At 46.4% G+C, this 10,575-nt stretch overlaps 1 protein-coding gene across 1 annotated transcript in view; it reads right to left on the reverse strand.

Moving 5' to 3' along the window:
- Positions 1 to 10,575, reverse strand: part of RNFT2 (ring finger protein, transmembrane 2) — a 241,700-nt gene that overhangs the window by 101,391 nt on the left and 129,734 nt on the right.

Genomic DNA, 10,575 nt, shown 5'->3' on the forward strand with positions numbered 1-10,575 from the left:
TTCCCCATTTAACAGAACCGGTTCAAGTGTAATGACCAATTTCTGAGTGCCAGAAACATGGAGAACAACTGGAAAGTGCACTCGGAAAGTCGTAGGACTCGGAAGTGCAGAAAGATTGAAGCAATGTCATGAGTTAAATAAATAAATTCAGAAAGTTTGTCTAGAGAAAAGAAGGACTAGGAGTGACATGGTTGGTGGGTTGGGTTGGGTTGGGTGGGTGGTTGGTTGGGTTGGTTGGGTTGGGTTGGGTGGTTGGGTTGGGTGAGGTGGGGGGGTTGGTTGGGTTGGGTTGGGTGGATGGTTGGGTTGGTTGGTTGGTTGATGGAAGGAGTTGGGTACATCTATGAGAAGAACAGAACAAAGGATGGAAGATAACTTGGCACTTTTCAGATATCTGAAAGAGGTCAAGACCTGTTTGGGTTTTTTTGTCTTGTTTTTGTTTGTCCTGGATTGTAGGAAACACTAACAGTTTTCAGCTAGATGCAGTGTTTCTCAACCTTGGCCCACCTGAAGATGCGTGGACTTCAACTCCCAGAATTCCCCAGCCAGCTGGCTGGGGAATTCTGGGAGTTGAAGTCCACGCATCTTCAGGTGGGCCAAGGTTGAGAAACACTGAGCTAGCAAAAGGGAATTAACTAGAACCTAGCTGGATGGGTCAAGCCATCCGTAGGAACTCTTTTCACCTGAATACTTGCCCCGAGCAGCAGGCAGTAGGAAAGGGCTTCTACCTCCCACCAGTTCTGCAGTTTTTTTCCATGGTGCCAATTGACCCTTAGGATCAGGCTGATGGGTGTTCATGACCAGGTCCTTGCTGCCCATCGAGCTTTGAAAGATCAGTGAGCCAGGCTGTCTCCTGCAGGCAGAATGCACCTCTGTCTGGCTTGCCTTGTCTCCCCAGAAAGTAATAGTTCGCTCTAATTGTTACTGTCTCCATCAAGGATGTGCCAGGCCAGGGTTTTTGGCAGATCATTAAGAGGCTTTTAAGGAGAGCATGGATCCAAGCCAAATGCAGTGGCTTGCAGGGACATGAGGAAGATGGCTCCTTGTCATTTAAGAGGCCCGGGCTGTGTCAGTGAGCTCCAGCTGATAAAAGCCCAGGGCCCATTTAGATAAGGAAAGGACCAAGGAGAGCAGCCTCTACTCCACAAATAAATAAATGCACGTTGAAGTTACTTTTCAGATCAGTCTGTTGTGGCTCCATCAGTGGCCAGTGAATCTGGTAGCAGATTCAGACAGTGAGGAGGTTGGGGAGGAACCTGGGCCAGTCCTGGAGTCTGGGGAAGGCTCTGGTGAGGGCTCTGTGTCGGAGACAGAGAGGGGGCCAGAGCCCTCTGACAGTTATCAGCTGCCTTCAGAGTCAGACATCAGTGGGGCAGAGGGGGTCACATGTGCAGGTAAGTGTGCATGCACACCTTTTTCTAAAGGTGTGCACAGTTTTGGCACACCTTTAGAAAAAGGTTAGCCATCACTGGTGTAAGGTCTCCTGCTTGGGCAGGGGGTTGGACTAGATGACCTACAAGGTCCCTTCCAATTCTGCTCATCTGTCTCTCTGGTGTTTGGCCTGAAGTCACTCAGCCAGCGTTCACACCTAAGGCGGGACTAGAACTCACAGTCTCCTGGTGATTGGCCTGAAGTCACCCAGTCGGCTTTCATGCCTAAGGCGGGACTAGAACTCACAGTCTCCTGGTGATTGGCCTGAAGTCACCCAGTCGGCTTTCATGCCTAAGGCGGGACTAGAACTCACAGTCTCCTGGTGATTGGCCTGAAGTCCCCCAGTAAGCTTTCATGCCTAAAGCAGGATTCAGTCTCCTAGTTTCTAATCTGGTGCCTTAATCACTAGGCCAAACTGTCTCTCCTTATTTGCCCTCTAAACCTGGTTGAAGCTTTGCTCCAGCAGCCAAGAAATAAAACAGGAGCAGCTAGAAGACGAAAAAAATAAATAAATAGAAAAAAATATTATTATTATTTTAAAGCCCCACTTACTCAGACTTAATAGCACTCTGAAAGAAGCTTTCAAGAAGAGACTGGACCGCCACCTGTCAGAAATGGTGTAGGGTCTCCTGCTTGGGCAGCGGGTTGGACTAGATGACCTGCAAAGTCCCTTCCAACCCTGTTAATCTGTCTCAAAAGAGAGTGTTTCGGAAAAGCCCTTTAAATGCAGGTCAGGAAAACCGCTCTGTTCCTTTAAAAGCATGGAAGGCTTAGCTTCAGCAGCCAAGGGGTTAATTGCTGGTCTCGTCCAGCAACACCTGTGAACTTTGGGGATGTTCCTTGCAGCCATTTTATTTTACCTTTTGAATCCCAGATGTGCATTTGGGCCTTATTGTGCAGGCTTGGAAAACCTTTGGAGGTGAGTTCTCCCAATTTTACTTTTGGGAAGGGGGGCAGCTATTTCTCAGTGGACTTTTAGGGAACCTGGTTGGGACAAAATGAGCATTGTTTTCTTTGTGTGTGTGTTGTTTGGAGCAAATTAAAGGAGCCAATTTATGCTGACCCATACCTGGCTTAGAAAAAAAGACATTATTACTATTTTGCAATGTGAGGTAACTGTGTAAGGCTCATTGTGTGTGCAAATCTTTGGTCCCTAAGTTGTGTTTCTTTCGGTGGCTGATAGAGAAATTTGAGCCTTTGGTTTGGTTTGGAAATTTGAGCCTTTGGTTAGGTTTGGTTTGGTTTGGTTTATTTGGATTTATATGCCGCCCTTCTCCAAAAGGACTCAGGGCGGCGTACAACATTAAAAAACACACATCCCAAAAGTTAAAAAAGATTAAATCCATTTCCAAAAAACAAACAAACCGAATTTTTTAAAAAAACAATACATTTAAAATAAGTTAAAATTAAAATTAACAGGCCAGGCCGGCTTGCTGGCCTTTGCATTTATTTGTTTATTTTCCCTTCCAAAAACAATTTATTTCTCAGTCAAGATGGCATCCTGATTCGGGGTTCCTTGGGTTTTAGATTATTTATCCTGCCTTTGTTACTTTATAAGTAACTCAAGGTGATGAATACAATACAATACAATAGCAGAGTTGGAAGGGGCCTTGGAGGTCTTCTAGTCCAACCCCCTGCCTAGCCAGGAAACTGTATACCATTTCAGACAAATGGCTATCCAACATCTTCTTAAAGACTTCCAGTGTTGGGGCATTCACAACTTCTGGAGGCAACTTCTGTTCCACTGTTAATTGTTCTAACTGTCAGGAAATTTTTCCTCAGTTCTAAGTTGCTTCTCTCCTTGATTAGTTTCCACCCATTGCTTCTTGTCTTTCCCTCAGGTGCCTTGGAGAATAGTTTGACTCCCTCTTTTTTGTGGCAGCCCCTGAGATATTGGAAGACTGCTATCATGTCTCCCCTGGTCCTTCTTTTCATTAAACTAGACATACCCAGTTCCTGCAACCGTTCTTCATATGTTTTAGCCTCCAGTTCCCTAATCCTATTTGTTGCTCTTCTCTGCACTCTTTCTAGAATCTCCACATCTTCTTAAAAACCTCCAGTGTTGGGGCATTCACAACTTCTGAAGGCAATTTCTGTTCCACTGATTAATTGTTCTTGTCAGGAAATTTCTCCTCAGTTCTAAGTTGCTTCTCTCCTTGATTAGTTTCCACCCATTGCTTCTTGTTCTACCCTCAGGTGCCTTGGAGAATAGCTTGACTCCCTCTTCTTTGGGGCAACCCCTGAGATATTGGAAAACTGCTATCATGTCTCCCCTGGTCCTTCTTTTCATTAAACTAGACATACCCAGTTCCTGCAACCGTTCTTCATATGTTTTAGCCTCCAGTCCCCTCATCATCTTTGTTGCTCTTCTCTGCACTCTTTCTAGAATCTCCACATCTTCTTAAAAACCTCCAGTGTTGGGGCATTCACAACTTCTGAAGGCAATTTCTGTTCCACTGATTAATTGTTCTTGTCAGGAAATTTCTCCTCAGTTCTAAGTTGCTTCTCTCCTTGATTAGTTTCCACCCATTGCTTCTTGTTCTACCCTCAGGTGCCTTGGAGAATAGCTTGACTCCCTCTTCTTTGGGGCAACCCCTGAGATATTGGAATACTGCTATCATGTCTCCCCTAGTCCTTCTTTTCATTAAACTAGACATACCCAGTTCCTGCAACCGTTCTTCATATGTTTTAGCCTCCAGTCCCCTCATCATCTTTGTTGCTCTTCTCTGCGTTCTTTCTAGAGTCTCCGCATCTTTTTTACATCGTGGCGACCACAACTGAATGCCGTTCCAAGTGAACATATACCATGCTTCTTCCTTTTCCTATTTTTTCAACAACAACCCTGTGAGGTGGCTTGGGCGGAGAGAGTGCGACTGGCCCATAGTCACCTACATTAACTTCCATGCCAAAGGCGAAGGTGAATCTAGAATTCACAGCTTCCTGGTTTCTAGGCCCGGCACCTTAATTATTATACCAAAACTGCCTCTGCCAATCTCTATTTATATCTTGCTTTTATTAGTTTTATAACTAACCGTAGGTGGCACCATATCTCATATTCCTTCCTCCTCCTATTTCCCTGTGAGGTAGAGTTGGGCTGAGGGAGGGATTGGTCCAAATTCACCCAGCCCAGTTTTTCATGTTTGAGATAGGACTAGAATTCCCAGTCTCCTGGATTGACCCAAAGTCACCCAGACGGCGTTCACGCTTAAGGTGGAACTAGAATTCACTGTCTCCTGGGGATTGGCCCAAAGTCACCTAAGGCTTTCTCACCTAAGGTGGAACTAGAACTCACTGTCTCTTGGGGATTGGCCCAAAGTCACCCAGCTGGCTTTGATATCTAAAACAGAACTAGAATTCACAATCTCCTGGGAATTGACCCAAAGTCACCCACACGGCTTTCACACCTAAGGTGGAGCTAGAATTCCCTCATCTCCTGGTTTCTAGCCCAGTGCCTTCACCACTAGACCAAGCTAGCATCGTAAATGCTTCCTTACAACAATAAAACATCGTAAATGCTTCCTTACAACAATTCCTTACAACAATGCTTCCTTACAACAAGGTCGGCCGAGCCGATCGGGGACGTAGTAAATTTGCAACCGGCTAGCATGTTCCAAGTCTTATCTTAACTTCCCAAGCATTGCACTATCTCTCTGCCTCGGGCTGCAATATATTTTTAGGTTGAGTTTAAACTTTATTCCCAGAAGGTTTTTTTTTCCCCTCTCCTCGCAATTGGTTGGTTGAGGCTTTTGCGCTGGCATTGCCATGAATAGGTTTGCACAAGGGAATGTTTTGCTTTTTATTTTCCTACGTGCAGAATTTTCTCCTGGTGTTTGGAGAGTGCTGACTGATAAGGGGGGCACTGGAGGAAGTCTGCATGCCACAAGCCTGCGGGGAGGGATAGATAAAAGAGGAGCAGAACAGGCATTCTGCAAGAGACATTCTTCGAGGTTCACAGGGAACCAGGATTCCCAAATCTTTCCCTTTGGAAATGCCCAACCTTGGCAACTTTTAGACCTGTGGACTTCCAGAATTCCCTGCCATGAACTGTAGCTCGGTTCCTCAGATGTTTTAGTTGGAGAAGAGGCTACCAGATTTCCTCCAGATGTTTGGCTGCAGTGGATTAACAGGGCTCTCCTCCTCCAATTTAATAGAGTTGGAAGGGACCTTGTAGGTCATCTAGTCCAGCCCTCCCGCCCAAGCAGGAGACCCTACACCATTTGTAAGCCCAGTCTCTTCTTGAAAGCTTCCAGGGATGAAGCTCCCACAACTTCTGAAGGCAACTTCTGTTCCATGGGTTGATTGTTCTGTCAGAAAATTTATCCTTATTTCTAGGTTGAGTCTCTCCTTGTTCAGTTTCCATCCATTATTCCTTGTCTGGCCTTCAGGTGCTTTGGAAGACAGCTTGACCCTCTCCTCTCTGTGGCCCCTCAAATATTGGGACACTGCTTGATCCTTCTCTTCACTAAACTAACCATGCCCAGTTCCATTGTTTCTTTTCTCTTCCTTCCTTCCTTCCTTCCTTCCTTCCTTCCTTCCTTCCTTCCTTCCTTCCTTCCTTCCTTCCTTCCTTCCTTCCTTCCTTTCCTTCTCAGTGCCCCCCCCCCATTTTTAGCCTAGCAGGCCTGCTGGGAGAAAAAACGGACCTCCACCTCATCCCCACGTTTCTGGAGAAAAAAAATGTAAAAAATTAGTAAAAAAAATGCTTCAAAAGTTTTTTTTTTAAAGAAAAAGTTTCGAACATCGTCGGAACTTTTTTTCTTTTTTTCCTTTTTTTACTACCGGTTCGGGCGAATCGGCCCGAACCGGTAGCATTTCTCCCCTGCTACAGGCCCTTCCTGATGTCGCCCTGCTTAAAGACAGCTCTGTCCAGTTTTCCCATCATATTTGGAGTCTTTACTACTCCGTTGGCAATCTCAGTGCTCTCACCTTGCACCCCCCTGATGGGGGGAAGCTACCAAAACTGGAAACTATTTCCTTTTCTTTTTGCTGCCGGATCCTTTGTGTCAGGGAGCGGAGCAGAGATTCTCCGGGCTTTATACCGAACTGCCTTGCAGTTTATTCCTCGGTGTGCCATTGCTGCATTACTGCTGCGACCTAGCTGCTTACCAGAAACCGCTTGGCACCTTGTCCAGCCCAGCCACAGCCCAACAATGGCGCATTACGTCTGCTGGCACCGTCTTCTGGAACGTGATCTACCTTTTAAGCTCCCTCCTGCAGGCTTGCATCAGCAAGAATGTTGTTGTTGTTGTTATTGAGAATATGAAGCAAAGGTTTCACAAACTGCACGTGGGTGGGATAGAATGGCTCGGGGATTCAGGATGGGGAGCGTCCGGGCAGCCTCAGGAGAGTGACCTCTGGGGTTCATGATGGAGATTCTTGCTTTCTCTTGTTCTCTAAGGAATAGCCCCTCCGCCCCGAAGGTCTAGATTGGGAGGGTCAAACTCTAATTTCATTGAGGGTGTGTGTGTGTGTGTGTGTGTGTGTCGGGGGGGCGTGGCTGACTGGGTGGGCATGGCCAGCTTAACATGGGTGGCTGAGAGGGCGTGGTCAGCTTGACACCACTCACTGGGTGTGGCTGACTGGGTGGGCGTGGCCAGCTTGACACCACTCACTGGATGAGGCTGACTGGGTGGGCGTGGCCAGCTTGACACCACTCACTGGATGTGGCTGACTGGGTGGGCGTGGCCAGCTTGACACCACTCACTGGATGAGGCTGACTGGGTGGGCGTGGCCAGCTTGACGCCACTTACTCGGTGTGGGCAACTGTGATGTAGCCAGTTTGACACTGGGCATGGCCAACTGGGTGAGCATGGCCAGCTTGACACACGCGCGTGAAGTGCACACAAGCGAACCCATCCCTGCCGCATGCACATTGCATTTTGAGGGTTTGGGCACGCGTACTTTTGGCTCTCGGTCTGGAAAAAGATTAGCCATCACTGGACTAGTGGATAATGATACTGCTTTAACGTTGTGAAGGTCTAGGGATGGCGTGACAGCTGTCTTCTGGTACTTGAGGGGCTGTCACAGAGAAGAGGAGTTTGACCTCTTCTCCAAAATACCTGAGGGCAGGAGAAGAAGCAATGGGTTTAAGCTTATCAAAGAGAGATCCAACCCAGAATCAAGGAGAAATTTCCTACAAGTGAGAACAAGTGTTGGAAGGACTTTGCCTTCAGAACCTGTGGGTGTTCCATCACTGGAGGTTTTCAAGAAGAGACTGGATAACCATTTGGACCAACTGGACACCAGTAGGACCTCCTGTTCGAGCAGGGGGTTGAACTAGAAGACCTCCAAAGTCTTATCCTAGGTTTTATGTTCTAACGTCCAAGATCCTCACTTGCTAGGGCTCTCTGTTCTTCCTTTGAGTTGAGTTTGGACTCCTGGTGGATCCAGTAACTGAGGACTGTCCTCTGATTGGCCTCCCTTAAAGAGTTGGTTGTTTTCTCGTGGAAAAGGATGCTGTTCTCCCCTCCTCTCCTTCCAAAGCTGCGTTTGTGTACTTCGCACCACCTACAATAAGTACCAGTGTTCCCTCCAGACACCAGGTGCGAAGCCAAAAGATGAGTCAAAGAATGAGTTCTGAATTATCTGGTTCCCTTCTTGAGGATCTCCTAAATTGGTGCATGTTCTTTCTAAGAACATCAGTTGCAGGAAAGATTCATCGACATGAAGAGTCAAATCTACCTCCCCCGCCATCTCCAAAATGAACCTCTTGGTCTCCCCCCCCAAACAATTATTCGCCCCTTGATTTTAACTTCTCCTCTTTCAATTTTACTCCTTAACAGAAGCCGTTTCTGAATTGTTTTGTCGTCTTGGAGGTCAAAGAATAGTCTAAATAAATCAACCATGTCCTTGATTTTTGTCTGGCTTCTGTATCTCTGGGGGAGGTTTAACGGTTGGCTATTGTGAGCTGCCAACATATCTCAATAAGAGGATTTTTGTTTTTGTTAAAAAAAAAAAACAGGAAAAACTAAGGAGAAGGGAGGAAAATATACCCTCATTTTTCACCCTAATAGAATAATAGAATAACAGAGTTGGAAGGGACCTTGGAGGTCTTCTATCCCAACCCCACGCTCAAGCAGGAGACCCTACACCATTTCTGACCGACAGCAGTCCAGTCTCTTCTTGAAAGCCTCCAGGGATGAAGCTCCCACAACCTCCGAAGGCAACTTCTATTCCATGGGTTGATTGTTTTCCCTGTCAGGAAATTTCTCCTTATTTCCAGGTTGAATCTCTCCTTCTTCAATTTGGAATGCACCTGGAAATGACCAGATTCCAGGTACAGATACTCCTTGACCTCTCATAGTTACAACTTTTCACACTTTTAGGTTCTTTTATAGGAGAAGCATTTGAGGATGGCCGTTGGGCCATAAATGGAGAAGCTGGTGGCCATGGGCATCTGATGCTTTTCTTTATTGAATCGCTCTCTTGCCCGGTGGGTAGAAGCGTTTGAATCCATGAGCCTGTTTCTCTTTTGGACCTTCCAAGACTTCTTGGAGATCCCCAGTTGGGGCCTTGGCAACACCATCAAACACCCTTTGTTGCTGTAATTTGTTTCATAATGATTGGCCTCCTTAACCGAAGGGCGTGAAAACTAGGCCTCTTGTCCTCAGGAAGCGGCCACCCGTAGGCTGCATCCATCTCTGAAGAATCTACAGCCACCCCATGGTTTCCTTCAATGAAATTCTCTCCCTCCCCGAAGGCCAGACAAGGAATAATGGATGGAAACTGACCAAGGAGAGATTCAACCTGGAAATAAGGAGAAATTTCCTGACAGTGAGAACAATCAACCCATGGAACAGCAGTTGCCTTCAGAAGTTGTGGGAGTTTCATCACTGGAAGCTTTCAAGAAGAGACTGGACTGCCATCGGTCAGAAATGGTGTAGGGCCTCCTGCTTGGGTTGGGGGTTGGACTAAATGACCTACAAGGTCCCTTCCAACTCTTTTCATCGGTTAAATCTGTAAAACTAGCTGCTGATTCCCAGTAATCAGTTTTCAGCTATCCCGTGAAAAAGATGGGATCACTGATCCACCCAATGGCTTCCTTCTTACATTATGGCCAATCAGACTTCTGGGCAGTTGGCAAAGAAGAGATCACCACCAACATCTTAGTCAAAGTAATTTCTACTCTTGAGAGACACGTGGCCAAGATAATGAGTTGCCACTAATGCCACAATTTGTCACAATCGTGGCTTATCTCCTGGGATGGCCATTACCAAAATCTTGTGGAGTGAGGTTCCATCGGCTTGCAGCTTATTGGAGTAGTGTTTCTGTCATCTCTAGCTAGAGAATTTTGGGAGTTGAAGTCCACCCATCTTAAAGTGGCCAAGATTAAGAAACACTATATTACAATAGAATAGAATAACTGAGTTGGAAGGGATCTTGGAGGTCTTCTAGTCCAACCCCCTGCTTAGGCAGGAAACCCTACACCACTTCAAACAAATGATTATCTAATATCTTCTTTAAAACTTCCAGTGTTGGAGCATTCACAACTTCTGGAGGCAAGTTGTCCCACTGATTAACTGTTTTCACTGTCACGAAATTTCTCCTTACTTTTAGGTTGTTTCTCTCCTTGATTAGTTTCCACCCATTGCTTCTTGTTCTGTCCACAGGTGCCTTGGAGAATAGCTTGACTCCCTCTTCTTTGTGGCAACCCCTGAGATATTGAAAGACTGCTATCATGTCTCCCCTAGTCCTTCTTTCTCTTAAGCTAGACATACCCAGTTCCTGCAACCGTTCTTCATATGTTTTAGCCTCCAGTCCCCTTAATCCTTTTTGTTGCTCTTCTCTGCACTCTTTCTATTCTATTCTATTAGAGCAGGAGTGTCCAACCTTGGCCAATGTAAGACCCGTGGACTTCAACTCCCAGAATTCCCCAGGCAGCCGTGCTGCCTGGGGAATTCTGGGAGTTGATGTCCACAAGTCTTCAAAGCTGGACACTCCTGCCAAACAGGGAAGACCTCAAAACAACTCCTAACCTGTTCAATTTGTCGGTCTCACCCCGAGATCACACATCACCCTCTTTAGACGACCAAAAGGCCCAACTCTTGTCACACTTCGGATTCTCCTTTCCACGCTCCCAACGACAAACAGAAGATGTTCCTTTTCCCTGGGTTGGCTGGGCCAACCCTGGGCAGCCTCCAACAA

This window comes from Natrix helvetica (genome assembly GCF_964273705.1).
Source record: "Natrix helvetica genome assembly, chromosome: 14".
Taxonomy (NCBI): Eukaryota; Metazoa; Chordata; class Lepidosauria; order Squamata; family Natricidae; genus Natrix; species Natrix helvetica.